Source organism: Schistocerca gregaria, chromosome X (genome assembly GCF_023897955.1).
Source record: "Schistocerca gregaria isolate iqSchGreg1 chromosome X, iqSchGreg1.2, whole genome shotgun sequence".
Lineage (NCBI taxonomy): Eukaryota > Metazoa > Arthropoda > Insecta > Orthoptera > Acrididae > Schistocerca > Schistocerca gregaria.
The window spans coordinates 72,990,447-73,017,849 of record NC_064931.1 but is presented as its reverse complement, the minus strand read 5'-3'; the positions used below and the strand labels follow the sequence as shown (position 1 = coordinate 73,017,849).

General features: G+C 44.7%; 1 protein-coding gene across 1 annotated transcript in view; it reads left to right on the top strand.

The window, feature by feature from the left end:
* The window catches only part of LOC126298634 (uncharacterized), a 210,460-nt gene that overhangs the window by 122,493 nt on the left and 60,564 nt on the right, over positions 1-27,403 (top strand). The gene's annotated exons all lie outside the window — the stretch shown is intronic.

Here is a 27,403-nt window from a genome sequence, read left to right as displayed (position 1 = left end):
TGAATGAGGTTCTGGAAGGTACTGACAGGAATGTGCAGAGTGCCGTGGCCAACTGCGCTAAGTTTCTCGGTTCAGCATCCGTGGCGCGAACAGCCTGATCGCACAAATTCTCGACTGAGTTTAAATGCGAGGAGTTTGGTGACCAGGGCCGTACGGTAAACTCTTCCTATTGCCCTCCCAACCGTGCACATACACTGTGACATATTGCATTGTTCTGCGGGTAGATGCCACTGTGCTGAGAAAAAAACCAACTGCATGTAGCGGTGGACACGGTACCCGAGGATAGCTGCATACCTGTTCCTTGCAGAATGGCGAGACCACGGAAACATTCCCCAGACCAGAACTCTTCCTCTTGCGGCCTGAACACTTTCGACGGTTGTTGCAGGGCCGTACACGCCAATGGAGCATAAAACGTGATTCACCTGAAAAGGCCACCTGTAGCCACTCTGTGGACATCCAATTGCCGTTCTGGTCTGCAAATTTCAGCCTTCGTCGCCGATACACAGCAGTCAGCGCGGGTGCACGAATCTGGAGCCAGCAGTGGAGCCCTAGGCGCTACAGCCTGGAACCGCGCGATCGCTACGGTCGCAGGTTCGAATCCTGCTTCGGGCATGGATGTGTGTGATGTCCTTAGGTTAGTTTGGTTTAAGTAGTTCCAAGTTCTAGGGGACTGCTGACCTCAGGTTTAAGTAGTTCTAAGTTCTAGGGGACTGATGACCTCAGATGTTAACTCCCATAGTGATCAGAGCCATTTGAACCAGCAGTGGAGATTAGTAGGGAGGAACGTGGTGCACAACAGCTGCCTATGTGCCGGTTTTGTATAGCGCCGTTTTGCCATGCACGGTTGCTTTAACCGCGGCAGCATGCTAGCAGTTTACAGACGCAGCTGTTTCAGAAGTGCTTCCACCCTTGGCCCGAAATCCAGTGATCATACCCTTTTGGGCATTTCTGCATTACGACGACGACTGCACTATTTTCCGCGTCCCCCGATACACTTTATATACTCTCCACTGCTACTTGCTGCCACCTCCCATCTGTGAGTTGCTACTGCAGGCTGACGTCGAACATAGGCGTGATCACATTAAAGGGACTGGACAGTCTAATGTATTCATTAATCAATAAATACAGCAACCTCACGAACGAGGCTGATCGAAACTGACTATAGGCCGATGACAATGGGAGCTAAAGCCGTAGGACATGTCCGAAAGAATAGACACCGCGCTTTCATATAAGCGATTCACTTCAAAGGGCAGTGAGTTCACAACTTTCTGTGTGGATGCACATTTACATTCTCTAGTGGGAATCTAAAATTAGCAGACACGGACGGGGAATACGAGTAGGTGGCGCTAGATGGGAAGTAACTCGGCTGGGGAGCGTCTGCGCATTTGCGAAGAATACTGTGTCTGGGTGGTGCAACTACCTAGTAAACACCAGATCCCAGATTCGAGCCCCAGTCCGGCTCACATTTTCACTCAGTACTTCTGATTCCGCAGAAAGTCCCAATGCAGCATTAGTGCCTTTCCTTCCCTTTCCTTTCTTTTCTTCCCCTTCAATTTATGTAACATACTATATATTTATATATGTTCCCCCCACGAACCATAGACCTTGCCGTTGGTGGGGAGGCTTGCGTGCCTCAGCGACACAGATAGCCGTACCGTAGGTGCAACCACAACGGAGGAGTATCTGTTGAGAGACCAGACAAACGTATGGTTCCTGAAGAGGGGCAGCAGCCTATTCAGTAGTTGCAGGGGCAACAGTCTGGATGATTGACTGATCTGGCCTTGTAACATTAACCAAAACGGCCTTGGTGTGCTGATACTGCGAACGGCTGAAAGCAATGGGAAACTACGGCCGTAATTTTTCCCGAGGGCATGCAGCTTTACTGTATGGATAAATGTTGATAGCGTCCTCTTGGGTAAAATATTCCTGAGGTAAAATAGTCCCCCATTCGGATCTCCGGGTGGGGACTACTCAGGAGGACGTCGTTATCAGGAGAAAGAAAACTGGCGTTCTACGGATCGGAGGGTGGAATGTCAGATCCCTTAATCGGGCAGGTAGATTAGAAAATTTAAAAAGGGAACTGGATAGGTTAAAGTTGGATATAGTGGGAAATAGTGAAGTTCGGTGGCAGGAGGAACAAGACTTTTGGTCAGGCAGGAGGCCAAGATAGACACGAAGCCCACGCCTACAACAGTAGTACGAGTCTATATACCAACTAGCTCTGCAGATGACGAAGAAATTGAAGAAATGAATGATGAGATAAAAGAAATTATTGAGCTAGTGAAGGGAGACGAAAATTTAATAGTCATGGGTGACCGGAATTCGGTAGTAGGAAAAGGGAGAGAAGGAAACGTAGTAGGCGAATATGGATTGGGGGCAAGAAATGAAAGATGAAGCTGCCTGGTAGAATTTTGCACGGAGCACAACTTAATCATAGCTAACACTTGGTTCAAGAATCATAAAAGGAGGTTGTATACATGGAAGAAGCCTGGAGATACTAAAAGGTATCAGATAGATTATATAATGGTAAGACAGAGATTTGGGAACCAGGTTTTAAATTGTAAGACATTTCCAGGGGCAGATGTGGACTCTGAACACAATCTATTGGTTATGAACTGTAGATTAAAACTGAAGAAACTGCAAAAAGGTGGGAATTTGAGGAGATGGGACGTGGATAAACTGAAAGAACCAGAGGCTGTACAGAGTTTCAGGGAGAGCATAAAGGAACAATTGACAAGAATGGGGGAAAGAAATACAGTAGAAGAAGAGTGGATAGCTTTGATGGATGAAGTAGTGAAGGCAGCAGAGGATCATGTAGGTAAAAAGACAAAGGCTTGTAGAAATCCTTGGGTGACGGAAGAAATACTTAATTTAATTGATGAAAGGAGAAAATATAAAAAATGCAGTAAATGAAGCAGGCAAAAAGGAAAACAAACGTCTCAAAAATGAGATCGACAGGAAGTGCAAAATGGCTAACCAGGGATGGCCAGAGAACAACTGTAAGGATGTAGAGGTTTACCTCACTAGGGGTAAGATAGATACTGCCTACAGGAAAATTAAAGAGACATTTGGAGAAAAGAGAACCACTTGTATGAATATCAAGGGCTCAGATGGAAACCCAGTTCTAAGCAAAGAAGGGAAAGCAGAAAGGTGGAAGGAGTATATAGAGGGTCTATACAAGGGCGATGTACTTGAGGACAATATTATGGAAATGGAAGAGGATGTAGGTGAAGATGAAATGGGAGATACGATACTGCGTAAAGAGTTTGACAGAGCACTGAAAGACCTGAGTCGAAACAAGGCCCCGGGAGTAGACAACATTCCATTAGAACTACTGACAGCCTTGGGAGAGCCACTCCTGAAAAAACTCTACCATCTGGTGAGCAAGATGTATGAGACAGGCGAAATACCCTCAGACTTCAAGAAGAATATAATAATTCCAATCCCAAAGAAAACAGGTGTTGACAGATGTGAAAATTACCGAACAATCAGTTTAATAAGTCACTGCTGCAAAATACTAACGCGAATTCTTTACAGACGAATGGAAAAACTAGTAGAAGCCGACCTTGGGGAAGATCAGTTTGGATTCCGCAGAAATGTTGGAACACGTGAGGCAATACTTCCCCTACGACTTATCTTAGAAGCTAGATTAAGAAAAGGCAAACCTACGTTTCTAGCATTTGTAGACTTAGAGAAAGCTTTTGACAGTGTTGACTGGAATACTCTTTTTCAAATTCTGAAGATGGCAGGGGTAAAATGCAGGGAGCGAAAGGCTATTTACAATTTGTATAGAAACCAGATGGCAGTTATAAGAGTCGAGGGACATGAAAGGGAAGCAGTGGTTGGGAAGGGACTGTGACAGGGTTGTAGCCTCTCCCCGATGTTACTCAATCTGTATATTGAGCAAGCAGTAAAGGAAACAAAAGAAAAATTCGGAGTAGGTATTAAAATCCATGAAGAAGAAATAAAAACTGTAAGGTTCGCCGATGACATTGTAATTCTGTCAGAGACAGCAAAGGACTTGGAAGAGCAGTTGAACGGAATGGACAGTGTGTTGAAGGGAGGATATAAGATGAACATCAACAAAAGCAAAACGAGGATAATGGAATGTAGTCAAACTAAGTCAAGCGATGCTGAGGGAATTAGATTAGGAAATGAGACACTTGAAGTAGTAAAGGAGTTTTGCTATTTGGGGAGCAAAATAACTGATGATGGTCGAAGTAGAGAGGATATAAAATGTAGACTGGCAATGGCAAGGAAAGCGTTTCTGAAGAAGAGAAATTTGTTAACATCGAGTATAGATTTAAATGTCAGGAAGTCGTTTAAGTCGTTTCTGAAAGTATTTGTATGGAGTGTAGCCATGTATGGAAGTGAAACATGGCGATAAATAGTTTGGACAAGAAGAGATTAGAAACCTTTGAAATGTGTTGCTACAGAAGAATTCTGATGATTAGATGGGTAGATCACATAACTAATGAGGAAATATTGGATAGGATTGGGGAGAAGAGGAGTTTGTGGCACAACTTGACAAAAAGAAGGGATCGGTTGGTAGGACATGTTCTGAGGCATCAAGGGATCACCAATTTAGTATTGGAGGGCAGCGTGGAGGGTAAAAATCGTAGAGGGAGACCAAGGGATGAATACACTAAACAGATTCAGAAGGATGTAGGCTGCAGTACGTATTGGGAGATGAAGAAGCTTGCACAGGATAGAGTAGCTTCTAGAGCTGCATCAAACCGGTCTCAGGACTGAAGACCACAACAACAACAATATATTTATGCATTGTAACAAAAAACTGTTCTTCCCACTCACCATGCAAATGCTCTATTTTCTCACAAACTATAACTTGTCGCGTGGACTCCTCGGTTCCGATCGGTAGCTCTCCGCAGCCGTCGGGAGACTTCACGCCGTACTGATTTTTAGGTGTTCGTTGCCAGCTGTACAGCATACTATTCGCCGAGCTCTGCTGTCACTGTGGTGTGTATTAGTGTCTCATTTTGATAGCGATTGTTTAAAAAAAAAGCGAAGTTGGCCATTCTCCTCCACCTCCGTGGTGGATTTGATACTGGGATGTAGAGAATTCACTTGCTGGAGGAACTCCTCGTGTGTTTCACTCCCAAGTGGGCCAACCATTTATTCGTAGCAGTCGCCATTGAAGAGAGAGAATGTCGGGTCGAATTTCTCGCCGATTAGCTCGAGGGAATCGGCAACTATCACTCTGGTGAAGAGGATACCACGTCAAACCTCACCGTAAGGTCCGGTTGTGGAGGCGTAGTTCTTGCAGCTGTCACATGAAACGTACAGAGTTTTCGATGTGGTGCCGACATTTACCGAATAGGAGCTTCATACTGACGTTAGATGTTCGGCCTGCCGGTACGTCGGTGTCCCTATGCCGCATACAATAGGACACGGATGAACGCAACGTTTGTGAACCTTCGGTAAGCCACAGAGCCTCGATGGTGCAGCAGCTCGTGGTCAAAGCTTCTTAACGATTTCCTTCGCCAGTGAGTGGCATAGAAGCTCGATAGTCTTCTTCTTCTTCACTCTGTCGTCTCCCTTCAATCTTCTGTATGCGGGATCCTCGAGTAGGTCATACATTTTGCGACTGTACTCTGACAGCGATAAAAGCACAGTGGCATTTCCTCTGTCTGCAGATAGAATGACTATTTAAGGGTAGTTTCGTAGTTCTCAAATGGCAGCTCTTTCCGCTTTCGTGATGTTCGTCCGTGGTGAGGCGGCGCTGGTGAGCGTGCGGCACCTTTCGCGACGTATTTCTTCCGCATCGTCGCTAGGGAGGGCGGAAATTACTTGCTCTGCACCACAGATGAAATCAGCAACAGGTATAGCAGTCGGTGTTCGTGCGAACTCGAGCCCATTTCCCAGAATGATTTTGCCTCCTCAGCCGAGAACGACTTCCGCGCCAGAGTTGGAGCCCAGTTTCCGGCGGAATCCCTCGCTCCCCTCCCCCCACCGCCCCCTTCGACTCGTCGCGGCGTGCGACCGGGAGCGGAGGAAGCGGTGGGGGGACGATAAGAGTATATAGGAGGCGGGGTGAAGCAAAGATACTCATTCTACAGGTATCGCGTGGAGGTGGCGACAAGGTACTCCTGTCGAAATATCGTGTTATGAAAACGTCTGCACCCAGCTGGACTCCCTACAACAATGCAAACAATTTATGATGACCTGATGAGTTTAAAAAATGAAAATAATTCCTGTTCAACGCTATTTATAACATCGCTATCAAAAAAATTACAAAACGTCGTGATTCATCTCCTTGCAAAATTCATATTTCAATTTCAAAAATAACACATTGTAACTATAAGAAAACATGGTAGTTACGCGAATGCAAGATAACAAAATGAATGTAATAACGAAGCAAATTTTACATATATATCGTTCAAAAACAATTTATTATCAACTAATCAAACTTAAAATGAGAGTTTCAGATAGTCTTATTGGCTAACTGTTTCGTGTCTACACTTCATACTAACGAACCAGTCTATAATACATTCTTAAAAATTACTCATGGTGGTCGCTTAGCCTTGCTATGGTAACCCAAATCAGTAAGCTATTTGTGAGATACTATAAAATGACATCTTGCACGTTTCCCACAATACCTCCATAAGGAATAAAGTTAACTGGAAATGACTTTCACCAGCTCCAAGTGATCAAGAATCCACGTCTGTGAACAGGAGGTAAAAAAAGAAAAAAACTGGCTTTCCGAAAAATCGCATTCACGCCAATTTCCGTTATACATTATTTTCAAAGTCTTTGCGACTTTGCCAAATGAAGTGTCACACGTTTGAGCAGGTGACACTGGGAACTCAGTACGAGCGTGTGCAGGGTTTGGGAGATGAATATTGACTAAATTCGTATCAGTTGTCGCCTGAAAAATTTAGCCAAATAACTAAATATGATCGTGTTATAAATTAAAGTACCAAGCTGCATTTTTCTGTCCGTTTGTGGAGCAAAATCTTGGGAACTGCTGTAGGGGCTTTCATATGGTTTGCCGGCCGCGGTGGTCTAGCGGTTCTAGGCGCTCAGTCCGGTACCGCGCGGCTGCTACGGTCGCAGGTTCGAATCCTGCCTCGGGCATGGGTGTGTGTGATGGCCTTAGGTTAGTTAGGTTTAAGTAGTTCTAAGTTCTAGGGGACTGATGACCACAGGTGTTAAGTCCCATAGTGCTCAGAGCCATTTGAACCATTTTTTTATATGGTTTTCACGAAGATATAAACTATTTCTCGAGGAAGGTTTGCGAATATAATGTACTACCGCTACACCAGGAAAGGTGCCCAGGCGTATATAATTAGTGTGAAGCCAGGTCGAGTATATAGCACAAAAAATTGCGTCTACGTCTTTTGCAGTTGGCAGAGACCCGTACCAGACTATTAAAACAAACATTTTATTTTATTTTAAATATTCTTGCGATTTAAGTCTCTAGACTCCAGTCTATATAGCAGTGGCGGCCGCTGAGGCATTCCATTGGTAGTGCCCCCCAAAAAAACTTAGTTTTGTAGCATCGAACGTATTAAGGTATTTTGTCGATAATTCCTGTAGAACATGATAGCAAGTGTTTGTATAAGAGAGAGAGAGAGAGAGAGAGAGAGAGAGAGAGAGAGAGAGAGAGGAGAGCACACACATCAACAGCACAATTCTTCACTTCTCACAGGGTATGTTCGGTCACATTAACGTGGCAGTCGTAAGCAGGGGGTGTTGGTTAAGATACCGGTGGAGATCGATCGTTAACTATCACGTAACGACACCACCAACCTCAGCTAACAATTGCGCTCTAGCCGTTACCAAATGATTTATGTGCTCCGCTTTGCTTTGAGTTGTCTTTGCTGGTTGTTTCCTTTTCTTATTTTGAAATGAATGCAGAGAGCAGTCTTGCTCTGTCACAAGGTTCAAATATGAGTCTCACAACACCAGATGGAATCAGCGATCCATACATTAGTACGTCTGTTCTGTCTTCCCAGGAGCACAGAACATGGACGTAGGCTGCCACCCCTGTGAGAGGGAGGCGTGGTTTGTCCCCCCACTCCGCTCTGCTCCCCTAGGCAGCCAAGACTCCTCTGTTTTACGTTCGCGGCCGGAGCTAGGAAAGGGTCCACTACAACATGAGTGCCAGTATGAGAAATAATAGAGCAAAAATGGTTCAAATGGCTCTGAGCACTATGGGACTTAACATCTCAGCAACCCGAAGAAGACTGGTTTGATACAGCTCCCCACGCTAATCTATCGTGTGCAACCATCATCATCATCATCATCTCCGAATAACTACTGCAACCCATTACTCACTGTACTCATCTCTTGGCCTCCGTCTGTAACTCTTACCCCCCTCCCCCTTTTCCTTCAGTACTAAATTTACGATTATTTGATGTCTCAGAATATAAAGCGATCCCTTCTTTTAATAAGTTATGTACAAATTTCTTTTCCTCCCAGTCCTATTCAGTACCTCCTCGTTAGTTACGCGATCTACCATCTAATCATCAGCATTCTGCTGCAGCACCACATTTCAAAATCTTCTTTTCCTTTTTTGTCTGAACTGCTTATTGTCCGCATTTCTCTTCCGTACAAGGCTACTGTGGGACAAATGCCTTCAGAAAAAACTTCCTTACACTTAAATTAATATTCGATATTAAGGAATTTCTCTTCTTCATAGACGCATTTCTTGCCATTCCAAGTTTACATTTTATATCCTCTTTATTTCGGTCATCATCAGTTATTCTGCAATGCAAATAGCAAAACTCATCTACTGCTTCTAGTGTCTCATTTTTTAACACAAAGGTCTTTACAGAAGACTTAAGAATCCAGTCCGAATATAAGCGGGAAACAGACATCCCTGCAAAAGCGTTCTGGCACCATCACTCAATTGGTAATAACCTGTAGAAGGATCTGCATTGTTAATTTGAACGGCAAGCTGTTATCGTGATACCGTAAAGATTAGCGGAATCTCTATGTCCCTCTTAAGACTATACTTTGTAAGTTCGGTCGGTATAAACAGACATGCAGAAGTTGTTTGCTGAGAGTCTGCTTTAAGATCCCTTGTCATCCAGCAGACAATTACAAAGTACGTCGTCCAGTTCGTTATCACCGTTACCTTTGATTGTTCTTTTTCCCCTGGCAGTACCATTTCTACATAAGTAATACTACAGTGTGTGCCAACTTATGTATGCAGAGTTGATCGTGGAACAGACGACGTGAAGTAATATAAGAACAGCACAATGACGCTATGAGGAAATTATCTGCAGTGGCGACATCGTTATCGCACCTTTAAGTGTGTTGCACCTTTAGGTATGCTCCTGCGACAAACCAGATGTTTTGCCATATTATGCACAATACTAGAAGTGCCAGATATGTGAGAACACCCGACACGAAGAAAAGTCGGGAAAGTTAGGGTTTACCATCTCGTTGATGACGATGCTGTTAGCGAAGGACCAAAAGCTCTTGCTGGGAATGGATGGGGAAAGAAACCGGTCGTGTCCATCTCAGAAGAACCATCCCAGCATTTAAGCTGAGCGCCACGGACAGCCATTACGTGGATGGGCGGACGGGGACCTGAACCGCCGTTCTCCAAAATGGAAGGCCATTTTTTAAGTATTGTGCCACTTCACTCGGCCTAGTCTTCAAGCGAACATGTTAAACACGGTTACTGACTATCACGTCGCTATTAATTGATGAGTTGCATGAGATCTGAACGGAATCCAAATGACTGTTTTGAGAAACATAAATTAGTACAATCTTATCCTCCGCAAAAGGTGGAGAGACGGCAGCAGTCTTACTTTCCACGTCGACTGGAGTTCTCAGATCTGTTCCTGCAGTAAAGTACATAAAGCTATTTTTTTTCATTTTTTGATTATTTCAAGCAGACAAGGCGACGTTTATAAGAGACAGCTATAGGGTTATTCATGTATCGGATAACGGAAGCCTACACGTTATCTGTATCCTATCGACATCAATTCTCTTTGAAAGCTTTGGTATTATCGAGTATGTTTTGACTGAAACATGCGTACTTCCCTATGGATTCAATGAAGTCGTCACCAGGCATTTGCTTGAACTTGTCCTTCAAAAGTCGCTGGAAGGAGTGCCTCTGAGAATTTGGCGGCTTGTGTGGTTTGCGTATGACGGTATGCTAAAATCGTTTCCATCCGATGGAAGATAAATTCTGGTTTAACATGTCGTCGACGAGGAGATCATTAGAGATGGAGTTGACGTTCGGCGTGGAGAAGGACGGCGAAGTAAAACTTACTACAAAGATGTTTCGTGTGGTGGATATTCTTCGACAGCCTACAGAATACATTCTTCCTGGTCGGAGTTAAGTTTAACAAAAGTAGCATTTCACTATCTAATTAGCTGCCAGCCCCGGCTACGCTCAAGTGTCTACAGGTACTAAGTGTCTACAGGGCCGGTCGGACATTTTCTCCGCTGGAGGTCTGCGTGTATTGTTATCACTATCTTCATATCGTTATAACTGACACGAACATCTCCTACTTGGCGTCATTTGACAAGTCTAAGCGTATGTAACTTCGTTCCAGGGTGCGGCTTTGCGCTAATGAATGTTCTGAATTGTCGAAGCACACTGTCGTATCGACTCTCCTGTGCTGAGTTGGCTGTATGGCCACGTACGGAAAGCTAAGAAATTAAGAAAAAAGTTCCTACGGCCAGACGATTTCTCTGGCATAGCTGTAATGAACACACCTTATAAAAATAGACGTATGTATACAGGGTGGTCCATTGATCGTGACCGGGCCAAATATCTCACGAAACAAGCCTCAAACGAAAAAACTACCAAGAACGAAACTTGTCTAGCTTGAAGGGGAAACCAGATGGCGCTGTGGTTGGCCCGCTAGATGGCACTGCCGTAGGCCAAACGGATATCAACTGCATTTTTTAAAAGTAGGAACCCCCATTTTTATTACATATTCGTGTAGTACGTAAAGAAATATGAATGTTTGTGACTATTACAGCGCCATCTATCACAAAGCGAAAAAAGTGGTCCAACTCAAACGTGTAAGTACGTGGTATCATGGAACATTCCGCCAGTGCGGCGGTGTTTTCTTCATGATACATTACCCGTGTATAAATGGACCATTTACCAACTGCGGAAAAGGTCGATATCGTGTTGATGTATGGCTATTGTGATCAAAATGCCCAACGGGCGTGTGCTATGTATGCTGCTCGGTATCCTGGACATCATCCAAGTGTCCGGACCGTTCGCCGTTCTTTGTAGGTTTTTCGTTTGATGCGTATTACGTGAGATATTTGTCCCAGTCACTATCAATGGACCACCCTATATATATATATATATATATATATATATATATATATATATATATATATATATATATTCCACATCTCCTCCTAACCATAGTAGTGATTTCAACCGAACTTGGTATACGTATCACTTACTGCCTGGGAATCATCGAAAAGGGGCAACAACGATCTATCTATCAAGGGGGTTGGGTTGTTGGTCAAAAAGCAATGTAGCTAACGGCGCGCGAATAGCCAAACTTTAGTCATCCTGTATTTGAGAATTAGAATGAGTGGCTTCAGCCAACCCTTGTGTTGTATATTGCATTGTATGTTAACTGGGGGCCTAGAAACGACGGAGAGGTTCCGTCCCCGCAGCAGCCCACAAGCCCACGACGACTACCGCAGTCCACTTCACCCCTCTGCCATCCCACGCCGAACCAATCTTTCAGGGTTATTGTGCGGTTCGGCCCCCGGTGGGGGTTTTCTGTCAGCATCAACAGAAGGAGAGAACTGAGTGTCTTCGAACTGGATACGACTCACAGGTCCCCTACTTCGGACGTTCCGTCAGAAAATTTCACTGGAGTAACATCTGCTCATGTCGAATATACGCGTTGTCATTTTAATATGTAACTGTCGGGCAAGCATCAAATGTTCAAATGTCTGTGAAATCGTATGGGACTTAACTGCTAAGGTCATCAGTCCCTAAGCTTACACACTACTTAACCTAAATTATCCTAAGGAAAACACACACACACACACCCATGCCCAAGGGAGGACTCGAACCTCCGCCGGGACGAGCTGCACAGTCCACGACTGCAGCGCCTGAGACCGCTCGACTAATCCCGCACGGCTCGGGCAAGCATCAAAATCATTCTTCTCTCCAATACATCTGAGGAATTATCTGACAGGAATCACTGAATTCTAAAATATTCTGAGTGAGTCACAACCGATTCGGCCGTTGTAGAGGTCTTCCGTTGCAACTCACGTACACAAAATGGCGACAGGAAAAAGGGTAGGGCAGCGGTTTGCAATGTCGTATAGCTACCCAGAGCATACCAATCACAAGAAAGAATGCGCGTCGTAGCTTAAAATAGAGCAAACAGTCCCGTCTCTGGTTTGTGTGAAGTGTTGTGTGACGGTACATGGTACGGCACTCAGGTGACACTGTGTAGACCTGGCAGATAAACATCGATCAGTACCTATCTGAATGTGTCGGAGCTACAGTGAAAATCTGGGGAGGTGGTCTAACTCTCTTCAATTTATCGCACATATTTGGTACGAAGTAAATCACTGATTGTGTACCACATACCTCGTAATCCCGATAACAACTCTGCAACATGCTTCAGGGAGAAAGGAAAGTCCGCCTCGGTAGCTGAGCTGTCAGCGCGCTGGATTGCTAACAGAAGTGGCACGGGTTCTATTCCTGACCAGGTCGGAGATTTTCTCCGCTCGGGGACTGTTGTGTTGTCCTTACATTAGTATTGTCATAAGTGAAGTTTTAGTATTGAGATGGCTTTATTGGTACGACACCGAAGCCAAAAAAAGAAAGGAAACAAATTAAGGCTGTAGTGCGTAAGAGCTTGGTGGAAAAGCCGAAATATGACATCTGTCTTTGTAACGAACAGTAACATGTGTTTAAAGATTTTTGGCCCCATTAGAGCATGCGTGTGTGTGTGTGTGTAATATATTAATCAGCAACAACATGTCACTGTGGTGTTTTGTGTGTCTGTAATCCTGAAGTCCTTCGCAAATAAGTCAGTGGGCACTGATTTTCTTTCACGTTTTGTTGAAAAATAAATTGTCGTGAAAAACTATTGTGCACACGTTGTATTTCAGTGTATTTCTCTTCTATTGACCAGATTGACGGTTCAATTCTAAAATTAATTAGCTACATCTGGAAACACATACAAATACGAGCGAGTACAGAGTTGTGCGATATAACATTGAGAGAGGATATACTTTCAGATCCGTAAAAATGGAAGGGAAGGGCTTCACTATACTGGTAGAGCTTGAAGGAACTGGATCAGGTCTACGAGGAAGCTGGCCTAGAAAACGCTCGTGTGATGTGTAGTGGAATATTTATCAAGCATAATACTTAGAAGGGAACTTCCCCATCGCAAGCCCATCAGATTTAGTGGTAAGATGATCCAGTGGATAGCCCGTCAAAAACTGAGCACAGATCAAGCATGAAACCAGGAAGAAAGTGTACTGAACAATGAAAAAAAAGCAAAATAGGAGCAATGAACGGTCCAATCTCAACAAGTGCAACATTAAGTAGAGCGGTCACGGCATTGGACTGCGAAGGGGGCGATCCGTGTTCCAAGCCCGCTCGTACCATTTACTTTACTTTATTTTATTTTTCACAACTTTATGAACTGTCCATCCGATTACTGAAATGTTTCTCTTCCTGTAACCTTGGCAGTTGTCATACTATACATTGGTTATAGAATATGTGCCGGCCGCGGTGGTCTAGCGGTTCTAGGCGCTCAGTCCGGAACCGCGCGACTGCTACGGTCGCAGGTTCGAATCCTGCCTCGGGCATGGATGTGTGTGATGTCCTTAGGTTAGTTGGGTTCTAAGTTCTAGGGGACTGATGACCACAGATGTTAAGTCCCATAGTGCTCAGAGCCATTTTTTTAATAGAATATGTCACATGGTAAGAATACTTTGCCGTCGCAAGTAAATGTGATGAATAGTGACAAGCAGGCCACATAGGCATCTCAAAGAAAAGAAACCAACAAGTAAATGGATGAGAACTATGTTACAACAAAGGAATTTAAGAGACAATACTTCCAGAACGGAACGCAACATTGAAAAAATATGTTTTGACGAAGCACAGAAACTCTGTGATCTTGATCGTGAATCTATTGCGTTCATTTGTTGCAACTTATGTGACAACCTATTATGTTTTCATAATTACCTTGGGAGTGATCACACTCACTTCCACGCGAACACTTAATCAGGCAAGGAGACATATCTCACTCACTCATCAGGCGTATAAATTAAGTCCTATCACATGACACACATACTGTCATTAATGCCGTGTATGACGCACCAGACGTGTTTTCCGGTGGAAGGTTCGGTTGACTTGTCGCCTTGTCATCAAACGTTTACGATTCCCATTTGATAGTCACTTACTTTCGGCTGCAAACAGAGTAGATGGGCCGAATCAAAAAAAAAAAAAAAAAAAAGAAAAAATGGTTCAAATGGCTCTGAGCACTATGGCTGTTAAAGCTGTGGTCATCAGTCCCCTAGAACTTAGAACTACTTAAACCTAACTAACCTAAGGACATCACACACATCCATGCCCGAGGCAGGATTCGAACGTGCGACCGTAGCAGTCACACGGTTCCGGACTGCGCGCCTAGAACCACGAGACCACCGCGACCGGCCGGTGCTTTACATTCCAATACCGTGACCACTTAACCGCGGCGCCGTCACTTCTTTTCTTTCCTCAGTATTGCTGTTGTTAAGCTTGGACCGTTCACCTCCTTCCTGTTTTCATGCTTGATCCGTCTTCAGTTTTTAACGAGCTATCCACCGGTCCCTCTTAACACTAAATCCCCTCCAGCATACATACATATGGCTGGCGTGGGTCTCCGGCAGAGTGGTGCGGAAAGCTACCACGGAAGGCACGCGCATAGCGTCTTATGAGCAGACCAGCTTCTTTGTCGGCGGGTCAGTCAGCTCTTGTGCTGAGATCGACCAGTACAGACCTGGCTTCCGCGTCGTCCCTTACTCCTGCTAGTTGTTTCGATCGCTCAGGTTTTGTACTCTCTCTTTATGCCGGTTTCTACGCGTTGTTCGGACTCTCTGCTGCCCGTTACTTGACCCTCGCGTCGAGTTTTTCCCTGTTTTGGAATTCAGCCCACCGTTTTCCCGATCGAGCACCCACCGTCGGCTGGAATAGTGAGTGTAGCGGCTTCATAACATCCATGCACATAAAAAGATATGAAACCTTTATCACACTGGCTCAAGGACTCAAATTTTTTTTTCCAAATTTTGAAACCTACGTAACCCACTTTCTGACACTTTTGAGTGGGCGTTTTAAAACTAACTTTCTCTGGTATCAGTGCTACAGAAGTGGTTTATACATGCATGCAAACAATCTGTTTATTCTGCTACTTTGCAAACTATATATGAAAAGTCGGCCTCTTAGCCTCTCTGGTATTTTGCCAGAGAGTTGCCCGTCGCTAGCCACGTGGAGGCGGGCCGCTACTACTAGAAGAAACCACTCCATTGTGCTACTCTTTTATTCCCCCCACCACCATACTGAACTAACTACAACTACTAGCTACTACAACTCATGACTTAAACAACGTAGTATTTACATATTTACTATTGCGCATTAGATCTGAAGCGCATTTACCCTCTCCGAAGGTAGGCTCGCTGGGCCTCCCTTGAGATTTTATTCACAAACTTTGCGAAATTTCTAAATAATTCGCCATTCGTTAGTATAACATTTATGTCTCTTGTCTGGAGAAGCTGTCTCCCAACTGAGACAACCTGTTCATACACTCCTGGAAATTGAAATAAGAACACCGTGAATTCATTGTCCCAGGAAGGGGAAACTTTATTGACACATTCCTGGGGTCAGATACATCACATGATCACACTGACAGAACCACAGGCACATAGACACAGGCAACAGAGCATGCACAATGTCGGCACTAGTACAGTGTATATCCACCTTTCGCAGCAATGCAGGCTGCTATTCTCCCATGGACACGATCGTAGAGATGCTGGATATAGTCCTGTGGAACGGCTTGCCATGCCATTTCCACCTGGCGCCTCAGTTGGACCAGCGTTCGTGCTGGACGTGCACACCGCGTGAGACGACGCTTCATCCAGTCCCAAACATGCTCAATGGGGGACAGATCCGGAGATCTTGCTGGCCAGGGTAGTTGACTTACACCTTCTAGAGCACGTTGGGTGGCATGGGATACATGCGGACGTGCATTGTCCTGTTGGAACAGCAAGTTCCCTTGCCGGTCTAGGAATGGTAGAACGATGGGTTCGATGACGGTTTGGATGTACCGTGCACTATTCAGTGTCCCCTCGACGATCACCAGAGGTGTACGGCCAGTGTAGGAGATCGCTCCCCACACCATGATGCCAGGTGTTGGCCCTGTGTGCCTCGGTCGTATGCAGTCCTGATTGTGGCGCTCACCTGCACGGCGCCAAACACGCACACGACCATCATTGGCACCAAGGCACAAGCGACTCTCATCGCTGAAGACGACACGTCTCCATTCGTCCCTCCATTCACGCCTGTCGCGACACCACTGGAGGTGGGCTGCACGATGTTGGGGCGTGAGCGGAAGACGGCCTAACTGTGTGCGGGACCGTAGCCCAGCTTCATGGAGACGGTTGCGAATGGTCTTCGCCGATACCCCAGGAGCAACAGTGTCCCTAATTTGCTGGGAAGTGGCGGTGCGGTCCCCTACGGCACTGCGTAGGATCCTACGGTCTTGGCGTGCATCCGTGCGTCGCTGCGGCCCGGTCCCAGGTCGACGGGCACCTGCACCTTCCGCCGACCACTGGCGACAACATCGATGTACTGTGGAGACCTCACGCCCCACGTGTTGAGCAATTGGGCGGTAGGCCTCCCGCATGCTCACAATACTCCCTCGCTCAAAGTCCGTCAACTGCACATACGGTTCACGTCCACGCTGTCGCGGCATGCTACCAGTGTTAAAGACTGCGATGGAGCTCCGTATGCCACGGCAAACTGGCTGACACTGACGGCGGCGGTGCACAAATGCTGCGCAGCTAGCGCCATTCGACGGCCAACACCGCGGTTCCTGGTGTGTCCGCTGTGCCGTGCGTGTGATCATTGCATGTACAGCCCTCTCGCAGTGTCCGGAGCAAGTATGGTGGGTCTGACACACCGGTGTCAATGTGTTCTTTTTTCCATTTCCAGGAGTGTATATTGGACACTCAAACACTGTGTGTTCTGGCGATCCTATGTGGGCACCACAGTCACATTCCGGTGTTGACCTTTTACCTATTTTATGCAGGTACGTGGGGTAGGGGCCGTGGCCTGTGAGGAAGTGGACTAGGCCCTGTGAGGGCTTCATTATCTTGTTCCTTAGTCTTTCCCTTACTGTGGGTAGAAACCCATGGACTCTACGGCCTGTACTGGACCCATCCCATTCGTCCTGCCAAATGTCGAGCATTTTATCTCGGATGCATTTAACGTTAGCCAGAGGAGTGCCCATTATATTTTCCACCACGTCAATATTTTGTTTGCGCAGCCAGTAGGAGTCTGCGTCCTGTCTTATTAACAGGTCTAGTGGACATAGACCCATAATTACCAACAGTGCATCTCTTGGACTTGTGTTGAATGCACCAATGCATCTCAACAGAACATTCCTCTGTATTCGCCTGACAGCAGCCGCAGGCTTCACCAGAGTTAGCCTGTGGGCCCACACACTGGATGCGTGCCCTACTACAGGTGCCAATACACTGTTATGGTAGAAGTTTATTGCCTTTGACGGCAGATGAAACCTTCTTTGTCCTATCGATATTATCTTGTTGAACAGGGCTAAGGACTTTGTCGCTATTTGTTCAATATGCGGAATGAAGCTCCAATTCTCATCTAGATATACCCCTAGGTAACGGGCATATCTCTGTCGCGACACCGCCTGGCCATTAATTCTGACTGTTGGGTCCCTATTTAACTTGCCTTTTAAGAGCATATATAGCGATTTTTGTGGTGCAATAGACATTTTAGTCTTCTCACACCAGTCAGCTAAAGTCTAACAGCCAGTCGTGATCTGTCTTCGATCACATTGCGAGTGTCACGTTCCACTAGAATTGCGAGATCGTCCGCATAAGCAACAACACCCAGAACTGCAGTGTCTCCCTGCAGAACGTTCAACAATGTTTCCATGGTGATATCCCAGAAAATGGGACCACACACCGATCCCTGGGGACAGCCACGGGATACTCTTTTTGATACGACGGCTACTGGGCATCTACTAGTCACTAGTGAAATAGACTTCCTGTGTTTCAGAAACCTCGGCCACTTACAATTGGCGCTAGGGAGGATGCGCCTGTAACAAGTAAATTAGAAAATCTAAAAAACTATTTGTCGTTGCTAAATACAGAATTATTCATCGACGTATTCTGATAAACAAATAACGGTGACATGACAACATAAATCACAACACAAACTGAGTCAAATCAATTGTCGTCATTAAAACACCCTCACACTCATAACACAGTGATTTGCTGGACAGAGACATTACTCTTGTTCTGTTGGCAGTGGTTTGTGTGCGTTCATGTATTTCAGAAGTGATGAATGGCCTCATACACATACATATAACGGGCTGAAGCCTGAAGAAAGTGTACGACATGCAGGAAAAAATGTTCAAATGTGTGTGAAATCTTATGGGACTTAGCTGCTAAGGTCATCAGTCCCTAAGCTTACACACTACTTAACCTAAATTATCCTAAGGACAAACACACACACACACACACACACACACACACACACACACACACACACACACACACCCATGCCCGAGGGAGGACTCGAACCTCCGCCGGGACCAGACATGCAGGAACTCAATCGCAAACTGTGGATTTATTACGAAACCTTTCTTCAAGGCAACTCTGGCAAATTGAATCAAAGCAAGGAGAGGCACTACAAGAAGAATGTTAGTGATTTACACACTAGATTCGTATTCAAAGTGGATCATTTTGATTCACATTATCGATAATTTCCTTAAATTATGCCGGGTGACAATTATCGAACTCTTTGAAAAAAAAAACTTAAATTATTTACAAAATAAGGCGTACACACACTTTATTCAACATGAAAACGTCACTACAGTTATTCGGCTTTAGGGTATGACGTGCTCGATATGCCTGCCATCATTGGCGACGATGTGCCGCAGACGAATAGCGAAATTCTGCATGACCCGCTGAAGTGTCGGAACATCGATGCTGTCGATGACCTCTAGAATGACTGTTTTCTGCTCGGCAATGGTTTACGGGTTATTGCTGCACAACTTGTCTTTAACATAGCCCCACAAAAAGGAGTCGCATGTGTTCAGATCCGGACAATATGGCGGCCAACCGAGGCCCATCCCAGTGGCCTCATTGTACCCCACAGTCAGAAATCGGTCCCCAAAGTGCTCCTGTAGGATATCAAACACTCTCCTGCTTCAGTGGTGTCGAGCTCCGTCTTGTACGAACCACATCTTCTCTAAATCAGGGTCACTTCTACATCTACATGTACATGACTACTCTGCAATTCACATTTAAGTGCTTGGCAGAGGGTTCACCGAACCATAATCATACTATCTCTTTACCATTCCACTCCCGAACAGTGCGCGGGAAAAACGAACACCTAAACCTTTCTGTTCGAGCTCTGATTTCTCTTATTTTATTTTGATAATCATTCTTACTTATGTAGGTTGGGCTCAACAAAATATTTTCGCATTCGGAAGAGAAAGTTGGTGACTGAAATTTCGTAAATAGATCTCGCCGCGACGAAAAACGTTTTTGCTTTAATGACTTCCATCCCAACTCACGTATCATATCTGCCACACTCTCTCCCCTATTACGTGATAATACAAAAAGAGCTGCCCTTTTTTGTACCCTTTCGATGTCCTCCGTCAATCCCACCTGGTAAGGATCCCACACTGCGCAGCAATATTATAACAGAGGACGAATGAGTGTAGTGTAAGCTGTCTCTTTAGTGGACGTGTTGCATCTTCTAAGTGTCCTGCCAATGAAACGCAACCTTTGGCTCGGCTTCCCCACAATATTATCTATGTGGTCTTTCCAACTGAAGTTGTTCGTAATTTTAACACCCAGGTACTTAGTTGAATTGACAGCCTTGAGAATTGTACTATTTATCGAGTAATCGAATTCCAACGAATTTCTTTTGGAACCCATGTGGATCACCATACAGCAATCTTTTCTAAATCGCTTTGCAACTGATACTGGTCTTCGGTTGACCTTACTAGACGGTAAATTACAGCATCATCTGCGAACAACCTAAGAGAACTGCCCAGATTGTCACCCAGGTCATGTATGTAGATCAGGAACAGCAGAGGTCCTAGGACGCTTCCCTGGGGAACACCTGATATCATTTCAGTTTTACTCGATGATTTGCCGTCTATTACTACGAACTGCGACCTTCCTGACAGGAAATCACGAATCCAGTCGCACAACTGAGACGATACCCCATAGGCCCGCAGCTTGATTAGAAGTCGCTTGTGAGGAACGGTGTCAAAAACTTTCCGGAAATCCAGAAATACGGAATCAACCTGAGATCCCCTGTCGATAGCGGCCATTACTTCGTGCGAATAGAGAGCTAGCTGCGTTGCACAAGAACGATGTTTTCTGAAACCCTGCTGATTACGTATCAATAGATCGTTCCCTTCGTGGTGATTCATAATGGGGATGAAATCATCTTCCAAAACCTTCACATACCGTTCGGTAGTTACCGCGTCATGAAGGAATATCGCACCGATTATTCCATGACTGGACATTGCACACCACTCGTTGAGGGTGAAGAGACTTCTCGGTCGCGAAATACGGATTCTCAATTCTCAGTACCAGAAATGCGCCAATTTTGCTTATTGAGGAACCCATCCAAATGAAATTGGGATTCGTCACTTAACCAAACCATATAATTCCCTTCATGCCCTGCGGCCAACCGTGCAATTTGAACGTTCCGACGCAAACCATTCAGAACTTATGACGATTTTATTTCATACAGTTCAATAATTGTCACCATGTATGAAATGAATGCAGGGGTGGTTGCTTCAGCAAATCCATCGTCTATTTATTCCTCGATCCCTACTCACCTACCATGATGCTCCATCTCTAATAACTTTGACATAGGCAGAACGTGTAAGAGTAACCTTCCTTCTTACACATCATAATTAGAAACGTTGCAGTTAATGTACGATAATGGAAAAAGTGACTAGTTAACGAGTTGTCATAAACTCACACGTGCTAGTCATTAAAAATAAATGAAAAGTAATAAGTAAGAAAATGAAGATGAAAGAGAACTGAGAGGAAAATGAAAAGTTGTCAGAGTTAATCGCTCAAAGAACTGAATTAATGCTGAGTATATAAGAATCTCAAATAAAAGCGACTACGGAGAGACAATTGATCAACTTATAAAGGGTCAAGTTTATATAATTCTCGTTAGAGTTACGCATCCACTAATAAAAAACTGTATCTCTACAAGTAACAAAATCCTTTACTGTCCTACGAGATAGTTATTACATCGTTGATAAATGCCTCTGAAGACGTTTAGAATATAATGTAGAACCTTGGTTCATTTTGTTGTTAGGAAATGTATGGTTATACTTTCCTCGCATCACCAGACAATATATAGGCATTAAAACCTGTTTCAAAGCCAAAATTTGAATAACCTAACTGCAATCGAACGCAGTATTCATTTTGTAGAGAATTTGTTCTTGAGAGAAGCAGTTGTTACAGTACTGTTGTACTGTTGTTTGAGGCTGTAACTGCTGGTATACGCCGACAAGCGTTAGTCGTTTTCCATTTAATGGATATCCACAATGTAATGCGTTTCCCAGAAACAAGAGTGCCGCAAGTTCCTAGTGATTACCGTTTCAGATAAAAAGCTATTGCCATAAAAATTAATGTCACTGGCCTTCTTTACGGAGCTGAATAGGTATTCTCACACTACCTTTATATCACTTGACTAATTCCTGCAATCAGTGCTGCCTATCGTAAAAGTATTTTTACTGTATTTCAGGCTTCCTACATGACATTGTAAACAAGGAATTCCGTATGTCAATTTTTAATCTCCGCTATCAATGTTGACTGCAAGGGGAACGTAACGTTGATTTGGAGGTCATTATAGACAGAATACAAGCCAGGACAGCACGAGGCTGTGAAAGGAAATCTGTCGCGCCTTAGTTTAAGAAATTATTCCGATTAGCGCATGTTGCGCCTTAGGGAAATTAAGAGAAACCAAAATCTGGTTGAACGGATGGAGATTTGAACCCTATCCCTCGGGAATATATGCCTAATATTTTAATAATTGCACCACTTTGCTCGGTATTGCAGAAGGAATGGTGAGGAACAGGAATAGAATGGTTCAAATGGCTCTGAGCACTATGGGACTTAACATAGGAGGGCATCAGTCCCCTAGACTTTGAATTACTTAAACCTAATTAACCTAAGGACATCACACACAACCATACCCGAGGCAGGATTCGAACCTGCCACCATAACAGCACTGAAGCGCCTAGAACCGCTCGACCACAGCGGCCCACAGAAATAGAATATTAATGCAATAACATAATCGTTATTGAGGATTACAGTCTATTTTTAGGACATGTGAGAAACGGACAGAATCCCCATGGGCTGGCAGTGGTATTAATGTGTCTGTTTGTCTACCGTGCGGCTGAGACATTTGATTCACATTTTGGAGGAGTGGGTCCAAGTTCCCGTTCGACCAACCATATTTAGATTTCCTGATTTCTGTAAGTCACGTCAGGCGATTGCTGGGATAGTTCTTCCTAAAAAGGTCACGCCTGTTTTCATGTCTCATCCTTGTCACTTCATACCATGTACTGCGCCTCTAATTACCTCATGTTAGAGGGATGTTACGCAGAAATTTTTCTTCTTCTGTTTAGTTTAATGGACAACACGATGTTGACGCTAGATAGTCCACTGAGGTAGTATGACAGTAACCGCCGCAGTTCGAAAGAGGGACTATTTAAGATAATTGACGACGTAAAGTGTGACATAGACAACCACTATATACTCCATTGACAACTGTCTTCAGCGGAACATTTGGAGTTTTCAGCTTTCACCGCGTACTTCAAAAATTGAGTCAAATAAACTTTTCACGTAACTCACTGAATGGGAAGCGAAAGCGTGTTACATTTGGCATTGGAACTTCGTCGAGGTGGGTACGAGGCTGTGCCACAAGACTGACTGAAGTCTATCACTGTGTGACGTATATTCATGATACCTCGTCCGTTATGTATCCCGTAAACACAGTATTTACTCCAGTGGCCTTCGGCTTTCTATTTGCAGCTTATTTATGCAAATTCTTTTCTTTTGAGAACTACTCATCCTTTTGGTGTTGTGGTCATTTGTGTGTTAATACCAATGACAAAAGTAATAATATTTGATTGTGTTCAGTGGTTGAGCCCAGTCACCGTTTACTTCCCAGCAAGGTACTTCCACCGGGCGTCTTTCACGTGTGTATAGGCAAGCCGTCGAACACCGCCAAAGGCTTCCTAAGTCGTAATGTGTGTTATCACAGTAAGCCTTTCTCGTAAGCGTCAAGATCGTAGCAACAAGACTGTCAACATGGTCTTAACACGTGTGCAAAATGAGTGCAGCGAACCAATAAACACTGCCAAAAATATCGTGCCGGGAGGTAACTGACCACTGGTTGCTATCCAGTACGCACAGAAAACTTTAATAATAATAATAATAACAGTAGTAGTAGTCTTTCATACGATTTAAATGCTATCGTATCTGCCATAATCTTAGTCACATTATCGTTTTTTTTTTATACCATGAGCACTATTAGTATAACAATTATGTGAAACATAGGATAATGCAGTGAAGGGTACTTAATGTTCAGTTAGTCATATATTGCAGAAACCTTGACTTTTTGCAATACTTTGTCGATGATTTTACAACTCTCCTTTTTTCGTTTTGTGAAGTCGTGGTTTCCGGGAAGCATCTTTGTAGCAGCAGTCCACCCCTTCCCTCCTCCCGTTCTCTCTCTCTCTCTCTCTCTCTCTCTCTCTCTCTCTCTCTCTCTCTCTTTGTGTGTACGCCGCTCGTGGCGTGGCACTGCCTCGTTATTTTGTGAGGCTACTTTTAAGAAGAGACGAGATTTTCCTCAGACCCCACTTTATTCCCCACTTTCTCGTCAAAAGTTCTCAGCCAGACCTGAGAAGAGTTCAGCTGTCAGAGTTCCGCCAGCAAACAGGCTGTACCAAACCTCCACATCTGCATCAATACTCTACAAGCCACCTGAATGTGTGGGGTGGAGCGTACTTTTGGCACCACTAACTGATCCCTCCTTCCCTGTTCCACTCGCGAATGGTACGTGGGAAGAACGATTGTCGATAAGGCTCCCTATTAGCTCAAATTTCTGGAATTTTTTCACCGTGGCCATTTCGCGAGATGTATGTGGGAGGAACTAATACTTTGCCCAAACTTTCCGGGATGTACTCTCTCGAAATGTCAGTAGTAAACCTCTCCGTGCACAACGCCGCTCTTGTATCGTCTGCCAATGGAGTTTGTTGACCATCTCTGTAACGCTCTCGTGCCAGTTAAACGAACCCGTGACGAAACGCGTCATTCTTCTTTGTATCTTCTGTATCTCTTCTATCAGTCCTACCAGGTAAAGGTCCCAGACTGATGAACAATATTAAAAAATCGATAGAACAAGCACCTTTCAAGCCGCTTTTTTTCGTGGATGAGTTACATTTCCTTAAGATTATTCCTATGAATCTCAGTATGGCGTCTGTTTTACCTACTATTTGTTTTATGTGGTCATTCCACTTACGGTCGTTTGGGATAGTTACTTTTAGATATTTTCCAGCAACTTGTCGTCAGAAGTGTAGTTGTACAGTAGTGGATTCCTTTTCCTGCGCATGCGAAGTGTGTTACATATGTTTACCTTTAGGGTCAACTGCCAGACTGCACAATTCATCAATTTCCTGTAGGTCATTTTGCAAATCGATACTGTATGATCATGCTACTTTCTTATAGACAAAGTCTTAAAGAGCATACGACGCTGTCTACTAGACCACTTATATACATTGTAAACAGTAACGGTCCAATCACACATCCTTAGGATACACGGGAAGTTATCCTTACATCAGTCGATCTTGTTCTGTTAAGAGCGGCGTGTTGAGTTCTTTATTGAGGGATGTACTGAATCCAGTTGCAAACATGGTCCGATACTCGGTAAGTTCGTTTTTTTTTTTTTTTTTCAGTAGACGGCATGCCGAGTTCAGTGTTTGTTTCAGGGAACTCTTAGAGATGCACAACATAAATCTACTTTGTCATTCTAAACCTAAGGAAAAACTGATATTTTTTCTTGGTTTTAAGAACAAATTTCATTTATTATTTTTGTATTGGCACCCATAAATGACAAACCAAACATCTCTCCACTAGCTAGATAAATAGAGAAGGAATAATAACCTAAAAGTCATCCTTTTCCCCAACAGAACAAAAGAAAGTTACATTAATTTCTAGAACTAATGCGTTCTTCGTGTGCTTTCTGACACTGTTCGCACCTCACTACGTATTTTCCTTCAATTTTGGAAGAATGGAATATGTTCTAAACAAGAATCTGGTTTGTAATAAGTGAATGCTATGTTTGCATTGAGTGCACGATTACACTTAGCGCACATAACGCAATTTGAACCCGACCTGTTAGGAAACTTGCTGTTACTCACCAAGAGTATAGATTTCCTAAAATATTCCGATGAGGTAGGAAGGGGATCTCTATCTTAGAACAGACAACAGCTATTCCCTGTAATTGTATTTTTTGGAATCACTATTGCACATGTTGGGTCATTACAATGCACAACAGCAATCTCAGGTATCACCTGTTCAGACAAGAGGATTCTGGTATTAAATTTCTCAAATGACAAAAAATATAAAAGATCAGTAATGTCACAAAGTTTAGGATGGTTAATTATTTTAACTGAGAGAAAGAGTCTCTGGTGGAAAACTATCCTAATGTCGATCTGATAATGTGACGGGCTCTAACAAATTTTATTCTGTCCCCACAATTGTTAACCAAACACGGCCATCAAGTACACGAAGAAAATACGTTAATTTCGAGGAATACTACAAGGAGGACAGGTCTTACTACTTTGTATCACTCAAGCAAAAAATAGCTTGTGCCACGACATTTACATTTATTGGCGTGCTGCATTCTTTACCTTGTGTTGCCCAGCGTCGTCGGCTTGGCTGCTACCGTGTGTCGTCGGATCTGTAAAAATATCAAAATCCTTTAAAGAACCTGTCTGACTCTACATCAGCAAACTTCCCATAAGTTTTCGTGAAGCGATAAACGTCAACTTCATCCTAGTCTGCTTTTAATGGCTAAGCACACGCGCAGGGCTGGCGCGCCGTGTGTTACTCTGCCCTCGCAGTTCTCACAAGAATTTAACTACACTCCTGGAAATGGAAAAAAGAACACATTGACACAGGTGTGTCAGACCCACCATACTTGCTCCGGACACTGCGAGAGGGCTGTACAAGCAATGGTCACACGCACGGCACAGCGGACACACCAGGAACCGCGGTGTTGGCCGTCGAATGGCGCTAGCTGCGCAGCATTTGTGCACCGCCGCCGTCAGTGTCAGCCAGTTTACCGTGGCATACGGAGCTCCATCGCAGTCTTTAACACTGGTAGCATGCCGCGACAGCGTGGACGTGAACCGTATGTGCAGTTGACGGACTTTGAGCGAGGGCGTATAGTGGGCATACGGGAGGCCGGGGGGACGTACCGCCGAATTGCTCAACACGTGGGGCGTGAGGTCTCCACAGTACATCGATGTTGTCGCCAGTGGTCGTAGGAAGGTGCACGTGCCCGTCGACCTGGGACCGGACCGCAGCGACGTACGGATGCACGCCAAGACCGTAGGATCCTACGCAGTGCCGTAGGGGACCGCACCGCCGCTTCCCAGCAAATTAGGGACACTGTTGCTCCTGGGGTATCGGCGAGGACCATTTGCAACCGTCTCCATGAAGCTGGGCTACGGTCCCGCACACCGTTAGGCCGTCTTCCGCTCACGCCCCAACATCGTGCAGCCCGCCTCCAGTGGTGTCGCGACAGGCGTGAATGGAGGGACGAATGGAGACGTGTCGTCTTCAGCGATGAGAGTCGCTTGTGCCTTGCTGCCAATGATGGTCGTATGCGTGTTTGGCGCCGTGCAGGTGAGCGCCACAATCAGGATTGCATACGACCGAGGCACACAGGGCCAACACCCGGCATCATGGTGTGGGGAGCGATCTCCTACACTGGCCGTACACCTCTGGTGATCGTCGAGGGGACACTGAATAGTGCACGGTACATCCAAACCGTCATCGAACCCATCGTTTTACCATACCTAGACCGGCAAGGGAACTTGCTGTTCCAACAGGACAATGCACGTCC